The sequence below is a fragment of the Pelmatolapia mariae genome, linkage group LG4, assembly GCF_036321145.2.
Source record: "Pelmatolapia mariae isolate MD_Pm_ZW linkage group LG4, Pm_UMD_F_2, whole genome shotgun sequence".
Lineage (NCBI taxonomy): Eukaryota > Metazoa > Chordata > Actinopteri > Cichliformes > Cichlidae > Pelmatolapia > Pelmatolapia mariae.
Genome location: NC_086230.1, coordinates 20631987 through 20656599, shown reverse-complemented (window position 1 = coordinate 20656599; position 24613 = coordinate 20631987). Strand labels below are relative to the sequence as shown.

The window sequence follows — 24613 nt, the reverse complement described above, 5'->3', positions numbered from 1 at the left end:
TTGTCTTTCATAGTTGAGGTATACCTATGATGAAAATTACAGGCCTCTCTCATCTTTTTTAAGTGGGGGAACTTGCACAGTTGGTTGCTGACTAAATACTTTTTTGCCTCACTGTAGGTTAATTGGTGATCTTGAATACGGAAGTGTATGTAAGTAAGAATGATTGTGTTTCACTGTTAGCTTTACGACAAAATTATTATAGTTTTGTATTTTGTAATTCATTTTTATTTTATTTCATTTTGACTTTTTGTTTTTATTTCTGTGTAGTTTCAGTAAGTTCCAAGACTGTTCTTGTTTCAATTATTTTTTATTGTTTGAAAATGTTTAGTTTTAGTTCAGTTTTATTAGTTTTATAATTTTTTAAATTATTGTTGTATTTAGTGCAAATGTCAGAGGCAAAATTGAGGAAAACCAGTGCAGGTATTACCATAGAAACATTTCACTTTTTGAAAACAGTTGACCCATTTGTCTTGTAGATGTCCAGTGTCTCAAACACGTCCATCAATGCCATGTCAGGCACATTGTAATAACATTTTTACCAAACTAACAAATACTAAAACTAAAACTATTTCCTCTATAAACTGATTTGTATTTCAAATTAGTTCATATAGTTGTTTCTGATGTTTGTTGATTTTATTTTGTTTAACTAAAATATTCATATCTAGTATTAGTTTTTAGTTTAGTTTTAGTTGAGTGGAATAACCTTAGGAACCTGTTCAGGGTGTACTCTGCCTCTCGCCTGACAACTGGGAAAGGCTCCAGCAACTCCGAATTGGATAAGCAGAAGAAAATTGATGGATGGAGATTTTTAAGTATTAATTCCTCCCAGGGTTATTAAGGTTTTAATCTTGTGGGTCTAAACCAAATGGCCAGCATTATTCATTATTTGTAGACCCTAGTTATACAGAAAATTAGATTAGATTAGATTAGATGATTAGATGAAACTTTATTAATCCCTCAGGTGGGTTCCTCCGGGAAATTCAGTCAAATTAGATACAGCAGTAGAACTACAATGTTACAGATTTTAATTTTAGTGTTTTAAACCACAGGAATACCATGATATTCCGACTCTTTTCAGTTTTAAGGATTCAATTTATGTTTTTCTTTCTATTGCAGATTTTTTTAGTCATGATTCATTTATTTTCATGATGAATTTGTCAGTTTTATTCTTCAGACTTTTATAGCACATGACTTATGTATACCATTTTCATATTATTTACTGTGTTACAATGGTTTTTTTTGGTTGTCATATGAGTAATAAAGCAGCAACAAAAAAATAAGTCTCAGCCTCAACTTTAGCTATTATATCATATTGTTTTCAGTTGTTTCTATTCTGTATTGATTCTATGCTGTAAGATGGAAACATGTTTTTCAAACCCTGTTCTTGTTTTTCTGACCCTAAAAATAAGCTACCTGCCAAAAAGTATTTCGCAGCACCACAGCAGTTTGTAACATACAACAAAATTATCTATGAATTGTAAAGACTGAACCACAAACCATTTATCAGCCAAAAGTCGAATGATTGGTGATCCTGCTTCTTTTGAAGGCGTTCTTGTCTCAGTGGCCTTACAGGTCATCTACAATCCTCCAGTCACATCTGTTATCAGCAGCTCTCCCCTATAATCTGTGTAACTGGTAACTCACTAGGTTAAAGTTTAGTGGCCTGCAAAATAGGTCCCAAAGATCTGTTAACTTTTATGGCCAAAGTAACGTTTTATAACCTTTTGTGTGATATTAAAATAATACAGGTTTTTACATTTACTGTTTCACAAAGGGTTAAAAGACCAATGTCCACAATTTAGACTTTTTGAATGCAGAATATTAAATTAAAGGAATTTAGCAGGAGGAAAGCAAAAGATCAATCAAGTAATATTAATAATCACTTAATAAAATCACTTGATTTTGTACTTATCTAATTAATCTACTCTACTGTAGATTCCTAATACTGATCTTGGGAGGAATGAGAGAGAGAGGATGGGCTCATCCAGACCTGAAGATGGATTTATCTCTGTTCCCTGTCAATATAATCCAATAGGAAGGTAGTAACTCTATAGTGTTCTTCAATTACTTTGAAATTATGATCCAACATTGCACGAGTAGAGAAAAAAGTCAAAAAATTATAATTTGTAAGTTCATAGTGTTCGGCAGCACCTAATCCTTTGGCAGTTTTTTTGCTGTCATTTCCAACTGTGAACTTCCAAGTCTGGATTTACTGATAATGTTCTCTACCCATTGCTGGAAACTAGAAGAATCCTGAATGCTCCTAAGTGACCTCTTAGGAGCATTCTTGGCCATTTGGCTATGCTATATGCATAACTTCTGCCCTTCTTCCTCTTACCACATTTGGTAAGAGGAAGAAGGGCAGAAGATGGGCATCCCATCCTGTTGTTTCTCTCACATGTGAATATACTTTCCTTCATGTATAATCATATATATTCTATTAATTACACATGAATTTTGTGCATTTACCAATTACAACATACTTAATATTACTCCTTTCTTAATCATGCACGGTAAACTCAGAGATTCTCACATCTCTCAGGCTTCCACAATCTCACGCACACAGAGAGACACAAGGATGAGCAGCATAGTGAAAAACACTCCCCCAATCTAGGTGAAAAAGTCAGGCATCAAAATAATTTCATTATTTTCTTTTTCATCATATTGATTAGATTTAAACTTGATAAACTATTAGCAAAGTAACATCTAAATAAACTCAGTTTTATCACTCTGCATCGCGATTCCCATAAAAAGGCCGGATGTTAAGTCCTTTTATTTGTATTATTCCACAATATTTAACATTTGAGCATGTTAAATACGCCATTCTAAAAACACAAACACTGATTAAGCAACAACTTTCAGTCAAGATTTATAAATTCTTTTTGCTTCTAATTGTCAGTGAATTTACGAGCTATACACCATAATTCAGCAAGTCAAACTTAACAGTTGCATATTATTTGCTGTTCGAGGGTGGGCTGATGACTGTGACAGAAAATAGTGGCAATTTATATTTTTCTTAGTATTTTTGAGGATTAAAGATGGTATTAATTAAGAATTTTTTTAAAAAGTGTTCATCACCCAACATCGTTTCACTCCCTTGTTTAAAAAAAGCAACAAAAAAAGACCCTTGCTCTGAGGCAGGTTGTTAACTGTCTGCCAGTCACTCCCCATCTGCGCTGCACAAACACCTCCTCTTCCTGCTTTTCTCTGTTCTCAGTTCTGCTTTTCCCTGCAAGCACTTTACTCATGTTGGATTTACCTTTCTATTTTATGTATAGATGCAGTTGCACCTGTGCAGTCTGAGCCACACAGTTCCAGTTTGTTTTTAACCGTATCTGTTTGTGGACTTTGCTTTTTGCTCGATTTCTTTTTTCCCGCCTGTTTCCTGTTTGTGTCTCACTGCTTACTTCGCATCTCCCTCAGCAGCCTTTTCCTGCGTTACTTCTAACAAAAGGTGAGCAGTTTGATCTTTTAATCTGAATTTAATATCAGTGTCTCTGATTATATATGCATTAAAGGAGAAGTTGATCACAAATGTCTAATCTGTAAAGCAGTACTGTCTGGTTAAATATTACATTTTATCTTACAGTTTCATTTCTTGGGCATGGATGATTTTGTAAGAACCAAACTGCTTGAATGGGGGCTAAGTGAGTGGGTGGAGAAATTTGAAGGTAAAGTATTAACGTGAATCCGTGATTGGTACAGATATTGATTCTGATGTGATCTGTTAACTGTAAAACAGCTCATAGAACTGTACTGATTGCTTTTTCAGTCATTAACAAGAATTTCTGAAGCAAGTTGAGAATAATCTTTATCTCTTCAACTTTATTTTTAATTACAGATGAACAAATCGATGCTGAAAGTCTGTATGATCTTGATGATCGAGAAATTGATAATTTGATCACAAAAGCTGGACCAAGAGTGAAATTCAAGAAGAAACTCAAGCTGTTAAAGGCAATTAAGTTTTTTGACAATCCTTGTTATTTTAGTGTACAGAGGTGAATTTTTGCTAGAATTATCTCGATATTAAAAAATGTGCTGGCAGTAATAATATGTAGTGTAATTTTTGTTAACTCTTTACTAAGATGGATTTACAATGTTTTGATTGTAGAGGAAGAACAAAACAGAAATCAAGAAACAGATTTAGTATCTATACAAGAAATACAATTTTTAATACATGTTTAAGTGCTCATTATTATATTTGGCTTTGCACCTTTTATCTGCAGTGTGAACAGGAGCATGAAGAAGCAGCTGATGTGGTTCAGGTAAGGATTATACTGAACTTCAGACATATGACCCAACTGCCTGAGACAAAGTAAAGCTCCATTCTTTTGCCTATAAGGTTACATACTGATTCAATATTAATTTTAGTGACCACCGATTGATGTAACGGAGTGTCATTACTGCCGACGTAAGTTACAGTTTTACTTAGCCAGCAGTTTTAAATTTCCCTCAGTGTCGCCTGTTCTGGTCGTCTTTGCTAGTGTCTCTAGATTCACATGTCTCAGAACAGAATCAGAGTTTGATCCCCGGCGGGTGTGTCACCAAGTGGGGAAAAACAGTTAGACACATGAATGGGTCGGTGGTGTACCAGGGGCTTCTGTTTAAGACTACGCTTCCTCCTCATCATCACCCAGCCATCTTATTTTCCCGGCTGCTCAGGACAATCTGCCAGAGGGAGCTAACCTTTGGCTGGACAGGCTACGGGGGCCTGGCTAGTTATGGGATTTTTAAGGGTGCTAAGCAGAGTTTCCAATTCTGTGATCCTGGCCTCCAGAGCTCCAAATAGGATACATTTAATGCAAGTATCATTATTGCTAAAGGAGACTGAGGAGTAACTAAACATCTGACACAATAAGCAGGAAAGTGTAGGAGGGACAGGTGAAGAGGCCATGCTGCTAGTGAGCTGGCTACAGCCAAGCTAAGCTAATGAATGACAATCATTGCTATGCTAGTGTACAGAGGTGAATTTTTGTTAGAATTATCTGCATATTTGAAAATACATTGGCAGTAATAATCAGTGATGGAAATAACAGCGTTAAAAGTAACGCCGTAGGTTTTTTTCAGTAACTACTAATCTTAATTATATAACTGCATTTAAGTTTGTTGATTGTAAAACTTGTATGTTAGTGTCCTTTAAATGTTGTTAAACAACAGTGCCAATGCAAATAGTGATAATTTCCTGTATAACTGATATTCATCCTCAGGTCTTGCCATCCACAAGTGATACAGGTGAGACACATACATCGTATTTATTGTATCTCATATTAGTCTGAGTTTTAAAGGCACCAATAGCTTTTTGCAATCTACATAACTTTACTAAGAATAACCTTGAATGATTTGTTCCTATTTTTTTTAATCCAATCAGGAAAGAGAAAATCAGACCTTCAAAGTGATGCCAGCAGGTTGCAGTCACCAGCTATGCGACAGCGTCTGTCTATGTCAGGATTTGCAGGTATTTACGTCTCTTTCAAAGCCACTATAGGGTTAAAGTTTTGTGCAGCACAATTTTTCCAACAAGTGAGTTCCATCTTTGATGCTAGAAATTACTTTTTCTTTGGGCTATTGTCAAAATTTAACAGTCACATGATAAATGGTATACTAAGATAAAATTGCTAAGTTGTCACATTATGCTTCTGATATTTAATTCACACAGGTTTTTATTGTTTTTTAACATGTGTTTTTACATTTTCTGGTTATTCTAGTCTATAGTTCCTTCTAAATAGTTTATTTACTACTTATTTTGTCCACAGAATCAATCATACTGTCTGATGTGAAAAGCATCATGACATTTGTACATGCCAGACTAAATGAGGAAGACAAACTCAGTGCTTTCTTGAGGTAAGTATTAAGTTTTTTATATTGGTAAATGGCCTGTATTTGTATAGCGCTTTACTAGTCCCTAAGGACCCCAAAGCGCTTTACACACCCAGTCATCCATATATTCTCTAATGTATCAGCCTGGTTCCACACAGCAAAAATGCACAAAATGGACTGATGAGGATTTAGAATCACCAATTAACCTAAATCCACTAATTGCATGTCTTTGGACTGTTGGAAAAAGCCAGAGTACCTGGAGAGAACTGAGGCAAACATGGAGATAACACGTAAACTCAAAACAAAAAGTCCCCCAGCCAGATGGTGGTGTGAGACAACAGTGCCAAACATCATGCCACCGTGCTGCCTGTACATGAACCCTTTTGGTTCAATATTCACCAATTTGTTTCTGGTCTCCTTCTGTTTGGTGTGTTGGTTCATTGTTTAGTTATTTTTAAGTTATACTGCTGACTTAGAGCCGTACAATTATAGATGATGGAATGATTCAGTAGTAAACTAAAACTTTCCAAGTTAAGACCAACAAAGACTGATATTTTTAGGAAGTTTTGGTGACTTAGCTACATTTTGTGTTCCCAGTATCTACCAACTCTTGGGGGAAACATTATCACTTTAGCTGACACAAAAAGGAAGGCGTGGATCAAAGCAACATACAGTAAACAATTAGTGGAACAAGTGTATAAAACTGAAATATCTGCTGATAATTCAGTGGATAATCACGACCATGATTATAGCTCTCTTTGAAATCTTTTAAAGCATGCTTAAAAATGTTTTCATGACTGAATCAGTTAACCCATATTTAAAATCTTGTTCAACAGGAAAAAGATCAGTGATTTGGAGACAGACAAGAGGGAGCTGGTTGGTGTCTTTGGTAAAACTGGGGCTGGAAAGAGCTCTTTGATAAATGCCGTCATCAAAGAGAAGAATCTTTTACCCTCGGGAAGTATCAATGCCTGCACCTCAGTCATGATCAAAGTGGAAGCTAACACACGTAGCTTAAAGTATGAGGCAGAAATCGAGTTCATCACAAAGGAGGTAAAATTAATTCTCAAAGTTTGATTTTTACTTCAAGCAAAATCATGTGCAGTTCTTGGGGGCTTAAGGCTGGGTACATGCCTCAATAAATGGGATATCATCTATTTTTGTAGGAGTGGAAAGATGAGCTGTGGTCATTTCGTCAGCTTCTTGACAATAATGAAAATCAAGAAAAGGAAGATAATGAGGATTATCGCGATGCTGTTGAAAAGCTGTCAGCACTGTATGGACAAGAATGGAGAAGGTCCTTTGAAAATCCCATGGACAGCAAATATTTCAAAGAAATTCCAGAATTTCTGCAATCCAGGCGGAAGATTTTGACATGTGAATCAGTAAGACAAAAACTCTCATATTACTTTAGAGAAAGCATTCTTGCAAGTGTTGCACTGTGAGCATCAGCACTGAACAACTCTGCTGTGTAACAGACTGACTATCACAGACAGCCATGATAGAATACACACTGGGGATGCTGGAAAGGGCACACAGGTGAAACTAGGACAACGTGGACACAAAAGGGAACTGACCAGATTATCAAAAGACTAAGAATTGGAAACATAATTCACTTCTGAAAACAGATTGCAGCATAGATTCAAAAGTCTAAAAAACATAAAACACTGAAAACAGATCCAGTAATCGCAACGAAACAGATCTTACTGAGATCCCACAATGAATTTAGATGATCATATATCCATAAAAAAATCTGTTCTTGTAATAACTGTGGTTAACAAGACCCAAGACTGGTCCAGGTCCATTTTTTTTTTTAAATCGCAGTAAGAACCTTTACCTCTTCACACAACAGTTCCCTGTTTTAACATACTCTTACCCTTTTTAAATCGCTCTGTAGAAATTCACTGCTGAGCAAAGTCAGCAAAGATTGAATCAAAGTGACCAAAAACTTTAGTAAATCAGTGTCTGACAGTCAGTTGCATAAGTAATGGCGTAAAGTGGTGTAAAACCCTGAAAATCAAAACATGCCAAGTAATCCGCTTTAGGGACCCCTTGTAAATAAGGGAGCAGCCTAGAGTGTCCCAAAGTGACAACTGTGCAAAATGACCAAAGGAAGTACCTTCTGTAAATACTAATACTAACTGTTGAGAACAAGTGCGTACTTAGTGTAACTTAAATCGAGAATAAAAACTTTTACATAAATCATAAATATCTATTTTCATTTTGGTTTAGAATAATAATTAGGCACTTTCTCCAAACTATCAAATGGTTGATTGTTCTAAAAAGGATTTCCCATGACCTGAATTCCCCCTCTCTGCCCCTCAGAGTGGGGGACTGTCTTGGTCCAATACAAAACAAGGGGAAGCTTGTACTAGAGATGGTACGATACCACTTTTTTAATGTCCAATACCGATATCATAAATTTGGATATCTACCGATATGAATCCGATATAGTGTACTTTATAATCAATAAAGCTGTTTTGTTTTATATCTTGCTGCATTTTGTATAAGTTCATACTCAAGTTTTAAAAAACAAAACACTAAAGCTATTCTGTTATACCTGTATGCAAAAAACACACTGCACCCAAAATATTTCATAGTTCAGCAATACTGATCAATCAAATAAACTTAAACCTACACCATCCTCCCCATTCTGGTATTCTAAAGAGTACTTAGCGGAAATATTAAACAACCTAACTAATAGGGTTGCCAACTTCCAGCAAAAAAAAAAAAAAAAAAAAAAAAATAGAGAACTACACCCACCCTCCGCTTCATGGTGATTAATCGACATCATCAAATTTAATTTAATGCATGTGTAAAACAAATGCACAGAAACCAATTATTTTTCTACAATAATTAAATAGATTCAACATACATCTTCAACAGAATTGCAGACTGTACAGATGGTACCTTCCCAAAGGAAAAAGTACTATAGCTTACTAGGGTATATATTAGACCTAATAGTTACTATATACAATAATGGACTTCTATATATTTTTTCATCAAATGAAAACTTTGGTTGCAAGATTCAGATAATTATTTATTAAAAGCTAGACATTTTAAATGAGAATAAGAAAGAAAAGTATTTCTTTGTGCCCCCCTTTTTCCTGTTAATGCCCTACCTGGCCCCCTGGCAAAACTTTGCTAGACCCGCCCCTGCACAGTTACCAGCCGTCAGCTACGTAGAAAAGGATCCTGGTGTAGAAAGTAATATTAAATAAATTCTAACAACAGTTTATCAAGCTTAAACATGCTGCTGTTGTTTATCCGCTGGTTTCCTCTTTGTTGCACAAAACGGGCGATAAGCAAATAAGAGAGACGGTTTTCTGACAAACCATCCTACTTTGGCAAAACGTCCTACCGTAAGTAGTTTATGCACATTTCTGCTGTCACAGAGTAATTCCAGCACAAATTTAAGTAGATATGATAGTTTGCCACTTAACTTTGCCCATCAGCGTATGCTTGTAACTCATATTCATAAAGCCTGGACGGTTTGCCACTTCATTTTACCCTTTAAAGTATGCTTGTAGGTCACATTCACAAAGGTAGCATTGTTGGCACTTCATTTTACCCATCAGAGTATTTTTCTAGGTCTTATTAACAAAGGTAGGATGATTTGCCACTTAATTTTAGCCGTTAAAGTATGCTTGTAGCTCATATTCACAAAGGTAGGATGGTTCGCCACTGAATTTTAGCTGTGGAAGTATGCTTCTAGCTCAGATTAACAAAGGTAGGATGATTTGCCACTAAATTTTAGCTGTTAAAGTATGCTTGTAGGTCACATTCACAAAGGTAGGATGGTTTGGCACTTAATTTTACCCGTCAGAGTGTTTTTCTAGCTAATATTCATAAAGGTAGGGCAGTTCGCCACTTAATTTTGTGTTGTGCGCATGCGCAGAAACAACAGGTAGGATGGTTTGTCAGGTAGGATGGATTCCTAGAACACAGGGAGTCGCGACAGAAAAGCCGATCAGCTGATCATTTAAAGTAGCAAAAGGAGAGGGAGGGGGAGAGAAGAGGCAGTCGCTCCATATATCGGTTGTTAAGCTTAACATGGGAACGCTTTACAAACATTCAGAGATGAGCTTACATGCTTGCTTTACTTCTCTGAGATAGCTTTCTCGGAGATGAAATGCCGGTTTGGTAGCGAGGCTCCAAATGCTCAACCAGACCGCTGACAGGTCTCGCACGCCACAGCCACTCTATCACGTGACCGATCCAGTAATTTATGTCAGTATCGGACTGATCCGATACATAATATCTGATCGGTCCATCCCTAGCTTGTACATGACACAATCTGTTCATTTAAATTTAAATTTGAAAACTAATTACTCAACTTTTAGTGATCCAATTTCTATAAGTAATTTTTTTATGTCACTGACTTTTTAATAGTTTTTGTAAAGCAGTTTTTGTGAGGACTGAAATTAAACTGCACTACTTTACTTTTATTATTAATTGCAGGCTAATGAACTCTCTGCAAAATTTGTCAAGTACACAAGAAGTGATTCAAAACAAGGAGAAGGTAATGAAGGAAAAAAGTGGTTTTGGCCACTAGTGAAGTTTGTGACTGTCAGGGTGCCAAACAAGTCTCTTCTCCAGCATGTCACACTTGTGGACCTTCCTGACTGTAACAAGTGCAGAGATCAGATGTGGAAAGGGGTAATTCACATTTACTGCTCTTTGCTTATACTGTGTTGTCTGTAAACAGTCATCTTTCTATTAAGCACTGAGACATGTTTTTCTCCTTTCAGATAGTTGGAGATTGTTCTACTGTGTGGATTGTGACTGAAATTAATCGAGCAGCATCAGAGAAGGAGGCCTGGGAGATCCTGGAAAGTGTCAGTAGTCTGATTGGAAATGGTGGCGAATGTCAGCAAATTCACTTTATCTGCACCAAGTCTGATCTTCTTGATGATTCGGATGATCTGTAAGTAAATTTTGCATGCTGATCAACTACAGGGTGTTTCCATATAAGATCAACCCAGGCTAGAATGAAACACAGAGTTGAGCGTTTGTTGTAATTAATACAGAACATTTATTGAAGATGGTGGACTGAGTAATAAACAGAGAATTCCCTGGCCAGAGTGGAACAGGCAGAGGAATTTTTTAGTTCTAGAGGGACAGCAAGAGAGAAAAGGGTGAGCAATGAGGAGAGCAAGAGGATAAAGAGATAAATGACATCATCCATCCATTCGCTTCCGCTTATCCTTTTCAGGGTCGCGGGGGGCGCTGGAGCCTATCCCAGCTGTCATAGGGCGAGAGGCGGGGTACACCCTGGACAGGTCGCCAGTCTGTCGCAGGGCTAACACATAGAGACAGACAACCATTCACACTCACATTCACTCACAATTTGGATTATCCAATTAACCTATCCCCACAAGCTGCATGTCTTTGGACGGTGGGAGGAAGCCGGAGTACCCGGAGGGAACCCACGCAAACACAGGGAGAACATGCAAACTCCACACAGAAAGACCCCAGCCTGATGGTGGAATTGAACTCAGGACCTTCTTGCTGTGCGGCAACAGTGCTAACCACCGTGCCACCGTGCTGCCTGGTGCTTTTTATGGTTTATAATAAATGACATCATGGCAGCTTTAATGTATGTTGCACATAATCTATGAGATTATAGAAAATCATGCATATCCTGGTCCTTACAGTCGAGTAATTCAACTATTTTACACTGTAAAGCAAAAGTGCCATTACACTGTCCTTCAGCAACAAAGTTAAAGTAGTGACAAAAAAACATTTGTATGTAAGCATGTCAGTGTGTGGTGACGTCACTATCCAAATAAACATGCTGGCTTTTCTCCGAGTGCTTTAAGTATAAATGGTACCAATCTCTCATATTTGGAAGTTGTTGTTTTTTTTTTTCAAACAGTCAAAATAAATACATTAAACAAATAAAGTCATATCATCATAAATGACTGGACCTGCAAGGTGGACAACTGAAGCTTAATAGGTTTATTTACAATGAAAGAAACATATACTATGAACTGTGAATTAGTGGAGAGCACCACCCTAAAGTGGTTGGCAAGTAGGAGTATGAGAGGATATTAACCAGATCAGACATTTAAGACTAGAAAGCAACAAACTGGAGGACCAGCACCATCAGGCAGAGAAACATTGCCACAGCCAGTCTTTAAATACAGTCCTAGGTGTTGATAGTGAGTTGCAGGTGTGCAACAGTCAGGGAAAGCTCTGCTTGGTCAGAAAGGGAGATTCCCACATTTTCACCTAAAGGCCAAGAATAAAACAAAACCACCCAGCCTGCCCCAGATTAATGATGGTGATGATAATAGTGATGATGGTAACAGTACATATTTGCACATTTCTTGTAGTTCATCAGCTGATATCCATGATCGAATAGTTAAACATTCAAGCCAAGGATGGAGTAAGGAAAGAATTCAACAAGCGAAGCAAGATTAATGTGAGTTTTATAGGCTGACAGAAAATAATACAGACTCTCCACAGTTGCAAGGATGCTTTAAAATAAAATAATTTTTCTGCAGAAACACTTCACTGATGACAGTTTCAAAGTGTTCACAGTGAGCTCCAAAGAGTTCCTAAAAGGGAAGTATCTAAGTCCAGAAGAAACTGGTAGGTGAAGTCTTGATGCACATGATGTTTTAGTTTGCTCTGACTGAAAGAAGAATTATTTAATTTGAATTAAAGTATGTAATGTCAAACTGTGGCACTGAAATTTCTTCTTCACAGAAATACCCAAACTTCAGGGATTTTTGCAAGAGCTCAATGACTGTCACTCTGAGATAGTAAACTATGTGAGTGGAGCTTATGGGATTCTGTCTTTGATTCAAGGAGCCAACTCCAGAGGAGTGGTAAGGTCAAGTAAAAGATACCGAACAACATACATGTTGGAATTTCTCAAATGTCTTTGTGTTTCTTATTTCAGTTTTTGTTTATTTATTAATTTATAGGTTATTAATTGATCAATTGATTCATGTTTTTTGCTGTTCTATTTTACTTCTCAGGTCTTTATTACAGGAGAGTGACTTTTAAAACCAACTGAAATTCATAATGTATAAGAAACATATTTTTTTATGGTTTCATTTCTTTAAATATTTTTCAGAAAGTTAAAAAGGGCGAGGCGTATGCAGAACTTGAAAGAATCATGATCCTCCAACTTGATAATGTCAACAAAGAAATGGAAGACACCTATACGGGTTTTAAAAAATGTCTTAATGATGGCGTTGAGAAATCCAAATGTACATTTGGAGAAAAACTCAAGATCTTCTTGTATCGTGTATGTATTTTAAATCTAGTTGTAACAAAACAACAGATTTTACATGAATATGTGTTTAAATAATTCTGTTTTGTGTTTTAGGGAAGGAACAGTGGTTTTTGCAGGGTACTGAAGTGTGTTGCTGAGAATGGTGGTGTCTACAAGCCAAAGAGAGGGACCCTAATTAACCTTAACATGATGTTGGCTTCATGTCTGACTGACAGCATTGATGAAGAATTCAGAAAGACCTTCCCATAAGAAAAAACAATTTCTAAACAGTCACATAATATCCAATAATGATAGGGCTACTGTGCTACTGCTGTTCCGAGTGTAACTACCGCCGAGGGGCGGTACCGAGGGGCGGTACCGAGGGGCGCAAACGCAAGCCTCTGTTTGCGCCCCTCCCGTCTGTGCTCAGTGCAAACACAAGGCTGACGTGCAGTGTGAAGCGAAAAAAAGTGAGAGAGAAGGCAAGAGAAAGAAATTTTTTTTTTTTTAAAAATCCATGCCTCCCAATAAGGAGCCGGCTCGCATTGTTCACTTCAAAGAGTCGGCTCTAAGAGCCATTTTGTTCGCGACCGACCCATCAATATTATCCACGATATGTAATTTATAACATATGATATTTATAAAAAAATAAATCCAACTCTGCCATTAATAACCACAATGTTTACATGTTTTAGAAATGACTCAGAATGTGGAGCATTCAATGGAGTCATCGATACATTTTCACTTAACACTGATTCTCTGATTGAAAAGTACAAAAATGCTGAACTGCAGCTCAGGTTTCTCAAGACAGAGGTAAGAGATGAAATATCTTATATCCATCAGTTCAGACAGTAAATTACAGTAAAAGGAAAAAAAAAAGAAAAGTTAGCATTAGTTATATAGCTTGAAGTAGTTTAAAACAATGTTCATCCGTATTTCATGTTTTTTCTCTAAGGAAGAAAAAATTAAGGCAAAACTGAACAGAATGATCCGGGAACAGAAGAAAAAAGTCTACAGCAGTCTGACAGAGACAATTGAGAACATTATGGAAGAAGGCTACAAGAGTAAGAAATAAGATCAGAGATTCACAACTTGGCACTAAAACACATATTTATATTTATCATTATTCAGAAAGAGAAATCTGATTGGAGTTTTCTGTCTTATTATAGAGGCTGCAGAATTTAGAGGAGAAGGCATGCTGTACAACATGAGGGAGACTATTAAGAACCATGTGCACTCAAAGAAGGACATGTTTGAGCAGGCAAAAACACCATGTTGGAGAAGTTGTGCAGTTTAATGGTTTGTCATGTTTTATGAAGAAATATTATGACCGTATTTTGTTATAGCTCACCTGAAGTTTCTGTGTTTAACTGGAATAGACGTATACAAAAATGTATGTTTCCATTTATGTTTTAAATCCAGTCTGAGAAACCTGTAAATGTAATTTTATTTGACTTTAACACAATATTTTGATCTGTGATAAGTGAATGCAATTTTTAAATTAGAGAGACATCCTGGAGACTCTGGAGGAAACTATGAAGGAATCCTTTGAACTTTCATTCAAGACTGATGGGAGCTCACTCCCAGGTAAACAGGATAGTTTGCTGTAATTACATTGGTTCCAATTGCTTGGTAATGCTTCCGTCCTTTTCTGTTTATCTTTGCAGTCTTGCACCTGATAACTCAGTCTATGTAACTTTTTTTTTTAATTAACTTATAAATTACCGAGTCACAACAATTCAAAAAATGTTCTTTTTCAGATGTTTCAACAGAGCTTGATATGGTGAAGAAACATTATCATCAACTTGCAGGCACTCCAGATGATGAAGTGTCCCTTACTGGTTAAATCCTAATATGTTATCAATGGTATTACATTAAATATATTAAATTTTACAAAAAAGTAAACATTTTTTTGTCCTTAACAATGTAACATTTATGTTAAGTAAATATGCTGATCAGCCCAGAGGCTGCAATGAGTCCATTTTAGGGGAATCTGCAATTCAAAATGTAAACTAGTTATAGCAATTAGTATTCTTTAGTGTGAGGAGTTTTACAAGCAATATTAATATTTAAAAATGTAGAAATTATATTATTTCCATTGGTTATTGCTCTTTGTCAAACCTTTGCTCTGTTTTTTTTTTTTTTTTTTTGTGGATGTTTCAGATTTGCTGACCAGGTAGAAACTGCAGAAGCCTGGACACAAACAGGTCTTCCCAGAGGAAGTGCTGTTTAAAACAAAAAAACATCTGATTTGGTCTCAATCATTTTCAGTTGTTTTTATTTGTTCTTTTTAAAAGTTGTTTGGTGACATTTGACTTTGATTTTGTGAATGTCATTATAAGTGATTGTGGAGTTTTATTTCTGTAAGGCATTTATCTTTTAATGTTTTAAATCTTGAGGCTGACAGAGAAGTTTGAGGAAAAACTGTAAGAAATTTACATCACATCACTCTACATATATTTCAAATCTATTTTAATGCTTTTATTTATGAATTAAGTTATGGCTCATTCAGATGACAATGACATTTATATAGCATATTTCAGTACATGTAAAATATGTCTACTTAACACAGAAGATGAAAACATGGTAACACTTTATAATACGGCCCACATGTAAGGCGTAATTCCCCTGTAATTAAATGGAATATTAATGTATTTTATCTAGATTTACAATTAAAATTGTAATTGTATTTACCTACAAATATTTAAAGGTAGGGATTTCTAAAATGTTTAGTACTCAAATCTGATGAATCCTAAAATTTATCTTGTAAACATTGATTGGTCAGTTAGGATAAGTAACTCCATCCATGCAGCTACAGGACTAGTTTTATCCCTCTGCATTGTGTCTAACCTTTTCCTCAAATAAATGTTTAATTTTTCATCTCAACCTTTCATACACAAGCACGTGTGTTTTTGACAGGTTTTCATACATTACAGCCACAGCAGAGGGTGTTTTTCTTGAAAACAATATCAAACAATAGATTACATGGATTTGTGTATGAAAAACACAAGTAGTCATAGATTTATTTGTAAAAGTTAAAGTTTCTGGGTTTTTTTCAAGGACGCATTCACACTTCTTGTCATGCTCTTTAATTGTTGCTTTCTTGTTCCCTACAACCTACTACCTGTCATGTTTATTCTTCACAAAAAATATGATTATATAAACATTATTTTGGTAGTAGTATCAGTGGACTCTGTTGTGATATGTTGACAATGTGTGCAGCTGACAGAATTTGAGTTTGTCTAAGGTGTACCTCTGTCACACCTAACAGCCATTGTTGTTGTTGCAGGTCTTTCTAAGTATTCTATGCCATTTGAGTCCCCACAAAAGAACTGAGTGTATTTTGTATAAAATATATTATCACATTATTTCTGAAAGCTTTTCTTACAATGTTAATCGCAATTTACCTTGGAACTTAATTAGACTTTGTTTTGTTCTTTTTTAGCACAAATATCCTAAAATGCCATCATTTTTGATTAAGTTTAGTTGTTAATATAATTTATAAAAATGAAAAACATTTGACCTTCTCCATTACAGTTGTACACCCCTACTCATAATATTATAGCCAGATGTTATTTTAATTCTATTAATACATTTTCAATGCTTAAAGTCTTTGAAATAAGTCCCTGAGTCCCTGTAATCCCCATTATGGAAATCCTTATGAATAGTTATGAAAGGGCATTGTTTTCTTGTTGTTGTTATTTTTCTTTGTTTTCTTTTCTTTTGTTTTTGGACAGCTCTATCTCAGGGCTAACACAGAGAGGCAGACAATTATACTCACTCACATTCACACAATGGGCAACTTATAATTTCTAAGTCTAATATCAGTCTGCAATTGAGTCAAGTTGACAATTGGATGCAATCTGTGTCTGACAATCCAGGAACTGTGATAAATCATCAGATCACATATCTGCTGCTATCTTGTTACGCAGAGAGGTGTAGTGTGGAAAACAGCGGATGTCACTCTGACTTGACTGAGCAGAAAACAACATTAGTTTATTGTCTAATCTTTCACACAAGCAGCAACTTCCAAAATGGCAACCCATCCATATATACAGTATATACTCTCAGACCACGCCGTCTCAATTCAAACTTGACCTATTGCATTATCCTTCCAGTGAGGGAAACGAAAAACACAGAAGATTAATTTTCACAAATAATCCTAACCTAACACAATTGTCAATAATGGAAGCAGATGTGTCATATATGCACATACACAATTTATAAGTCATTTTACACTTCTCTAATTACATTTCTTCAAATGGTTGACCAACCAAACTCCTACTCTTTCCAGCTCACACCCTATAAAAGAGCTACATTTAAAGAGGGCTTCCTCTTTCCCAGCAAGACAAGATGGTTGCCACAGAGGAGTGACTTAAACCAAACATTTTGCTTATATATTGGTGCACAGACAGTAGCGAAAAAACAAACAATAACTATAAGAAGAGTAAGAAAATAAATATACACTTTAGGGGTAAAGGAAACAATAACAATTTAAAGTTTATAGTTTAAAGTTTGATAATTTAAAGTCTCACACACAACCTGTCGAAAGGGGAGGAGAGCCCTGCTGCTTCCAAATAGAGCACATTTCATTCATAATGTTGTAAATCCAAGCCCATTATGTATTCATGATTTGAATCCTGGGTTGTGTGAAATCCCAGAAATACACCATAGACAAAGCGAATCTGTGAACTAAGGTATAGGTCTATTAGGTTATGTTGTGGTGGTCCTCGGGTTGGGGGATGGGTGTTCATACTGGAGTGCAAAATTAAAACCAATGGAAGATGGACAAGAGAAGTTCAAAGTCATCAGGTGCAAAAGATACAGGTAAACAGATGTGTCATTGGATAATGGCAGGTTATGTATCCTGAAACAATCATAATCAGAATCAGAATACTTTATCAATCCCTAAGAAAATTATGTGGGTTACAGTTGGTCCAAGAAGAAATTGTAAAAATAGTAACAGTAACAGACTAAACTCTAAACAATACTATGTTACAGATTTTACACATTTAAGAAATAGCACTAATATATACAGATCACTCAATTATAAATATCAAGGATTAACAAAGGTGATTATAACTACATATCAAGAAAATTGACAAGAATATTACAGAGTAGAAAAGAGCGTGTGTAAAAAGGGTGTAACTATTGCAGTGTTTACAGTGTGTTAGATGGAGGAGTTGTAGAGGGAGATGGCCACAGGCAGGAATGATTTCCTGTGTCGTTCAGTGGTGCTTTTTGGTATTCTCAGTTTAGCCAGTACGTCATGGAGTGGGTGGGAGGTATTATCCATGATTGTCCTTATCTTGGACAACATCTGCCTCTCAGACACCACCCTAACAGAGTCCAGCTCCATCCCCAACACATTACTGGCCTTGTGGATCATTTTATTTAGTCGGTTGGCATCTGTGACCCTCAACCTGCTGCCCCAGCATGCAACAGCATAGAGGATAGCACTGACCACAACAGAGATACAACAAGATAACATTAATTAGCAGGGATAGTGAAAACCTCTGTTTATGTTTGTTAGCCACTTGGCTATGATAGTAAACAGTAGACACTGATGTAGCTTACTGAATCTTTTGAACTGTGTTCAGCACAATATTAATTAGTCATTGTCAATTGTTGATTTGTCCTGTCCTCATTGTATAATGAATTATAATGGCTGTTTGTTAGCTGTTTGCATACTTTGCGTACTCTCTCTCTCTTCATATATATATATATACATATATGTGTGTGTGTGTTTATGTTTATCTGGTTAAATTCAGATGGTTCCGACAACAGTTTTTACAATAAAATATGTTAATGTAAATATGTTTTATGTGTCAGTGCTGGGTTGGGTTGGAGGGGCGGCAGAGAGGGTGTTCGCCCAGGGCACCAAACAGGCTAGGACCGCCACTGTGCACAGAGGTGTGTTTAGCACTCATTTTCCTTTAAAACCCCCCACCATAGGTGAGATGAGGAAGAACCCAGTGCTTCCTAAGTATAAAGGCAGAAATTCAAAGTTAACAGAAATTCACATTTAACTATTACAGTTGCACTCAGCAACCTTCATATTCTTTAGGGATAAAACCAGAAAGAAGCACAGGGCTAGAGGTAAGTGACGGAAGTGATGGACAAGGTAAGTGACTCATGTTGTAAGTGACGACAGACGCCGGAGATCTGGCGGAAAATTAAAGCGAATGGTAGCTTAGAATTTAACGAATTTCATTAAGCTTCAATTATACCAAATATACTAATCGATTGTCTTATAACTAACAACATTCATCTAAATCATCTCCAACACCCTGGAGAACAACGGTGAGAGTTTAGAGGCTCTCCAAGATTACATCGACCGGTGCTTCCAGGATCTAGTAATGAAGAAGGCTCAGAGTGCATCTTCCCCAGCTAAAACTGAGATGCCGTCATTGAAAAGATATCGCCCAGCAGACTCCCCCGGCACAACATCGCCAGTCAGCAAAGATATTGCAGACATCCGGGAGTCAATCGACAAACGATTGTCCAGTTTCGATGCAAGGCTGTCCCTGGTGGAGATTCTACACCGGGAATTTAAATCCTTGCGAGAATCCCTGGAGTTCAGCCAGCAGCAGGTGGAAACACTTAAAAAGAACGGACTTCAGCGTGAACGACCAGTTCCCAAAAGAGATCCTGGAACGACGCAAGGTCCTCTTCCCAATCCAACGCAGCTTCATCTAGAAGGGCTACCATGCTGTCATCACCGTGGACCGGCTCTACTTGGATGGACAGCTTTACCGTGACCCTGGCATCACTCCGTGGCTGTATTAACTTCACACCAGATAAGAATCCGCTACACTCTTTTCCTATCCACTCACATTAACTTGCATTAACATCTGTCTAACTTACCAATATCAAATCGCAATTTAAGTGTGATATCGTAACAGAATTAACATCGTCACTCTCCGTCAGTGGTCTAATTGGAATGTTTCTGGGGTTTTTCCTCTTGTTTTTTTTTTCATTTTTTTCCCTCTGTTATTTTATGCTGCTCACCCTTCTCCTTGGTTTCTTTCTTTTTATTTTCTTTCACTGCTTCGATCACCTACTTCCAGACTCATCCACAAACAACATCCTTTATTTCGACACATACGCACAGCACGATCACGCACAGTAATGCGCTCCACGGCAGCACATTTACATCAATCACACAGCGCACACAAATGTATAGGACACACACAGTAAGCCAAGCATACTCATATTAGTAAATATGCACACACATAGTCAGACTCAGGGAGCATCCCGCCACACATTTTTTTTCCTTCTCTCTATTTACAAACAAGTGATGTATTCTCTCCACCTGTCTAAGCGACACACACAGCGTACATCACTAGTTATACACACACATCTATGGACGCACTAAGGTTTGTTACATGGAATGTAAATGGAGCTGGCTCCAGAGAAAAGAGGTTAAAAATATTTAACCAACTAAAAAAACTACAGGCAGATGTTGTCCTTTTACAAGAGACCCACAGACCTCTTAGAGGTTTAAAAGAACTTAAAACACCTGAGTTTCCTAATGTGTTCTCAGCCTGTTATAATTCTAGACAAAGGGGAGTAGCAATTTTAATACATAAAAATGTTAATTTCACAGTACTCGATACAGTTATAGATCCAGAGGGCAGATTCTTAATCATTAAACTATCTATACTTGACAAAAAACTATGTATTGTAAGTGTATATGGTCCAAACGTTGATGATCCCTCATTCTTCCATGGTTTTTTCAGTACACTCTCTTAACACCTAGATGGCACACTTGTTCTTGGACTAAATGACTAAATGAAGAAATGGATAGGCTCAATACAGCAGGAACTCAGCGTAATTGGCAGTCCACAAATATAATCAAACAGTATATGAGCGACTGTGGTCTTTGCGATGCATGGCACTCCCTTCACCCCAACAGTAAGAAATATACTTTCTTCTCACATGTCCATCACTCCTACTCTTGTCTGGATTATTTTTTGGTCAGCAGCTCACTGCTGAGTGACATTTCTGACACTGAGATTCACCCTATAGCTGTCAACGATCATGCTCCTTTATCATTAACACTAATACATTAGAAGAACATTATGCCAAGTAAAAACTGGAGATTTAATACATCACTGCTTAAGCATGCATATATTTAATAACAACTGCTTACAGCTTTACATCCAGTTTTACACAGTCAGATAATTTAGTTGTGAAGAAAATACAATATTTAAAGGTATATGATTTATTCATTGCATTTTTTCTTCAAGGGCTTTAATTACCTGATGCATGCTTAAACATCAAGGCAAGTAAATCCCAAATGTACTGTTTGGGAAAACCTGCAGTCAGTTGAGACTGAAGAAGTCACTTGGATGAGTGACAAAACGTTTGTCCCACTGAAAACACAACGCCCAGATGAACACAATCAGCCTTTTGGGCTATAGTTACCAATTTGTACATTGTTTTCTTCTTTTTCTATGCTGAGTTTTCAGTTCTCTGTGTCATACCAAAGTGTTTTAGTATTTGGTTTAAATTCCTTATGAAAAGGAAAAAAGATACGGTCTCTGACATCTTCAGTATTCTGATTATTTTTTTTATAAACTATAAACTACATTCACTCCTACAGGAGAAAGCCAAGAGCCCCAAAGAGAGAGTGGCTCTTTCTGCTGCCACACAGAGGTCTCTGGACGGGAAAAAGAAGTAAGACAAGAAATGGAAACACATGTTTTACATTAATGCTATTGAGATCCAGTGATCAGTGGTGTATTTGGACTTCTTTAGGGTTGGTGAATCTCCAGCACAGACTAGGAAGATGCAGCAGAAGCCAAAAAGCCCCACTACCAACAGGTGTGAAACACGGCTGTGGGATGTTATTACTTTTTTGTTCATTTTGTGTTTCCCTTTATGCAATTTCTGGATTATATTCTCCAGAAGTTATTTACATACATTCAGTATTCCTTTCCTATAGTCTTGAAACCAAGCCAAGGACAAACGGTTTGTGCCCCAGGACAGCTTAACTGTCAGGGGCAAGTCTGCACTGGTACATATTGTAAAGCACCTTTTATAACACAACCATTTCCTGAAGTTATTTTCTCATGCTCTCTTCATGCTCTTTACATTAATTCTTTCACATTAATGTGCTTCACACGACCACAGATGCACAGCAGGCATTCAGTATGGACTTTGTTTCAGAAATGACTCAAAAAATAAATTAGTAAGACCAAGAAATAAAATAGGATGAAAAATAATATAAGACATTTTATAGATACAGGACAGAGAGAGAGACAAAAGCAAAAACAATATTTGGCCTGAAACTAGGTCAACCAAAGAGACACAGAGACTGACATGATTTAAATTTTATGGAATTTAATTCATGATACTGTTAAACTAAGTCAACTTAAGCCATAAGTCTATACATGAGCTTCTTTTCTGTTGTTTGCTTTATGGATGTTTCATGAGCCAGTAAACAAGTTCAACATGGTTTCAAACAAGGATCCTACTTAGATATTTAATTCTGGTGTCTGATAAGGTAATAAAGCCACATATGAACAGTGGTCATGTTTATTTTTCAAAAATAGATATTAATTATTTACTGTATTTACACATCTTGTTTGGAAATTATTTGAATTTACTCTGAATACCACCACAAATCCAGAGTGAATAAGCATGCCAACCAAATTTTTTTCAGTCATATTTAAAGTAATAAGAATTTAATTTTATTCATTTTTTACTTGGCAGACTACAAACATTCTTGAGCAAACCAATCTGTATTATATTTAACGGACTTGTCAAATTCCAACATTAAGCAGAATAAGTCTCATTTATTAGTCTCATCAGCCATTAGACAATATTATGAGGTGAAGTTGATGAAGTTTTTATCTCAGTAATAGTAATCTGTATCAGGATACAATAAACCACATTTATCCACTCGCACTGGAGTTTTAGCATGAATGCACAAAATGTTTATATGTCACAATAATTTGCATTTCATTTTGAATAGAGGTAAACTGACATGTATGAAAATTACTTAGTGAATACAAAATTGGGAAAGGCAAGCTTGTGCCTGTTTACTAATAATTGCATAATCTAGGTCTGTTTCCTACAGGCACATATGGTAATTAGTGATATAATCCTACATTGCACTGATTACATTATGTCCACACTGTCACACCAAAAGAACGCTTAAGGAACTGATCTCACACACATATGAATAAAATGACTCCAAACTGTTTAAAAAGCCAACCATTCACATACATGCATTTACACCTAACATCCTTCAAGAAGAAGGCTTTGAGCTGAGTTGTCCTTTCCACTTCCACAAAGATAGTCCTTGATGCACTGTCAGGAATCATCCTGCTGCCCTCTGCATCAAGTTTGATATAAAACAGCTGGACCACAATGACTGAAATAGTCGAGCACACACAGTTGGATGTGCAAACACAGTTCTCTTTAAACCGGACGATGAACTGTATTTCTCCATAGCAGCCATTCCTGAGTTTTATGACACAGTCTGTTCTGTCTGTCTCTTCATGATTTACAGAGTAAACAGTATTTCTATTGATGAAGCTGTCAAAGGCTTCCACTGATCTGAATGAAACAGGTCGATTTAAAAGCTTTTCTATTGCTAGTTTCATGGATCCTGTGATATCCAGATGCAGTGAATTTCCAAGCAGATTGTAACAATCAGTGGTGTCATTTACTGGTGAAATTCTGGCTAACGGCTCCCCAAAACCTGGATTGGGATCATAAACAAAGGAACGAAGGTGGCTTGGCAGGCACTGCCAACGGAGAAACTTGTCTTAAATTTTTTAGGGTTGTAGTTTATGTTGCTAAGTAGGGCCCTTAAATTTGCGCTGTTCCTCTGATGGAGGCTTTAACATTCGGAAATAAGAGTCCATTTGTGAAATCTTTTGACCTACATACCAGTCTTTCATGGAGTTCTCTGGGTTCAGCCAAAGATCAATAAGTTGCTTAGTCACACCAACTAAAACTGAATGCATATATTCTGGTACAAATTCAAAACACAATGTCAAAAAAAAAGGAAGTCTGGAAAGCAAGGACACTCCTTTTACTCCATACTCTGAGGTGTTTTCATGGGAGCTTTCAGCCTCTCTTGCATTTTCAACAAACATATTTTTTGATCTTGATGCTTGTTTAGTTTCATCATATCGGTATGACCTCACAGATCCAGAGCCTTTTGTTACCACCGTGCCAGGGTGTAAACACCAGTCACAACCATATTCTCCATTGAATTGTTTGCAATTCCGGAGAAGTGGCCTCGCCACAGCGTCAGAGGAGCAAACCAAGCAGAAGACTTTTGATGAATGAAAAGTGCCTTTGCTGTCTCTCCACTGAAATTGATTATCTGGGATTAATTTTGTAAGGAGATTCTGGTACATCATCCCATCCATCACATCTTTAATGTTATCATGCTCATCTTTAACTGTTTTAGGTAACAACTAAGTGCTGTGGTTCTCAAGGATACCTTTCAGGAGATCTTTCAGGGATAAGTACAGAAAAAAGTTTCCATTTTGAATGCTGCTTGCTTCGCTGAACACTGAGGCACAGTGAGAACAACAAGAATCA

At 36.6% G+C, this 24613-nt stretch overlaps 1 pseudogene; it reads left to right on the top strand.

Moving 5' to 3' along the window:
* The first annotated feature begins 3290 nt into the window (after window positions 1-3290).
* Window positions 3291-14891, top strand: LOC134626745 (nuclear GTPase SLIP-GC-like; annotated as a pseudogene).
* The last annotated feature ends 9722 nt before the right edge of the window (window positions 14892-24613 follow it).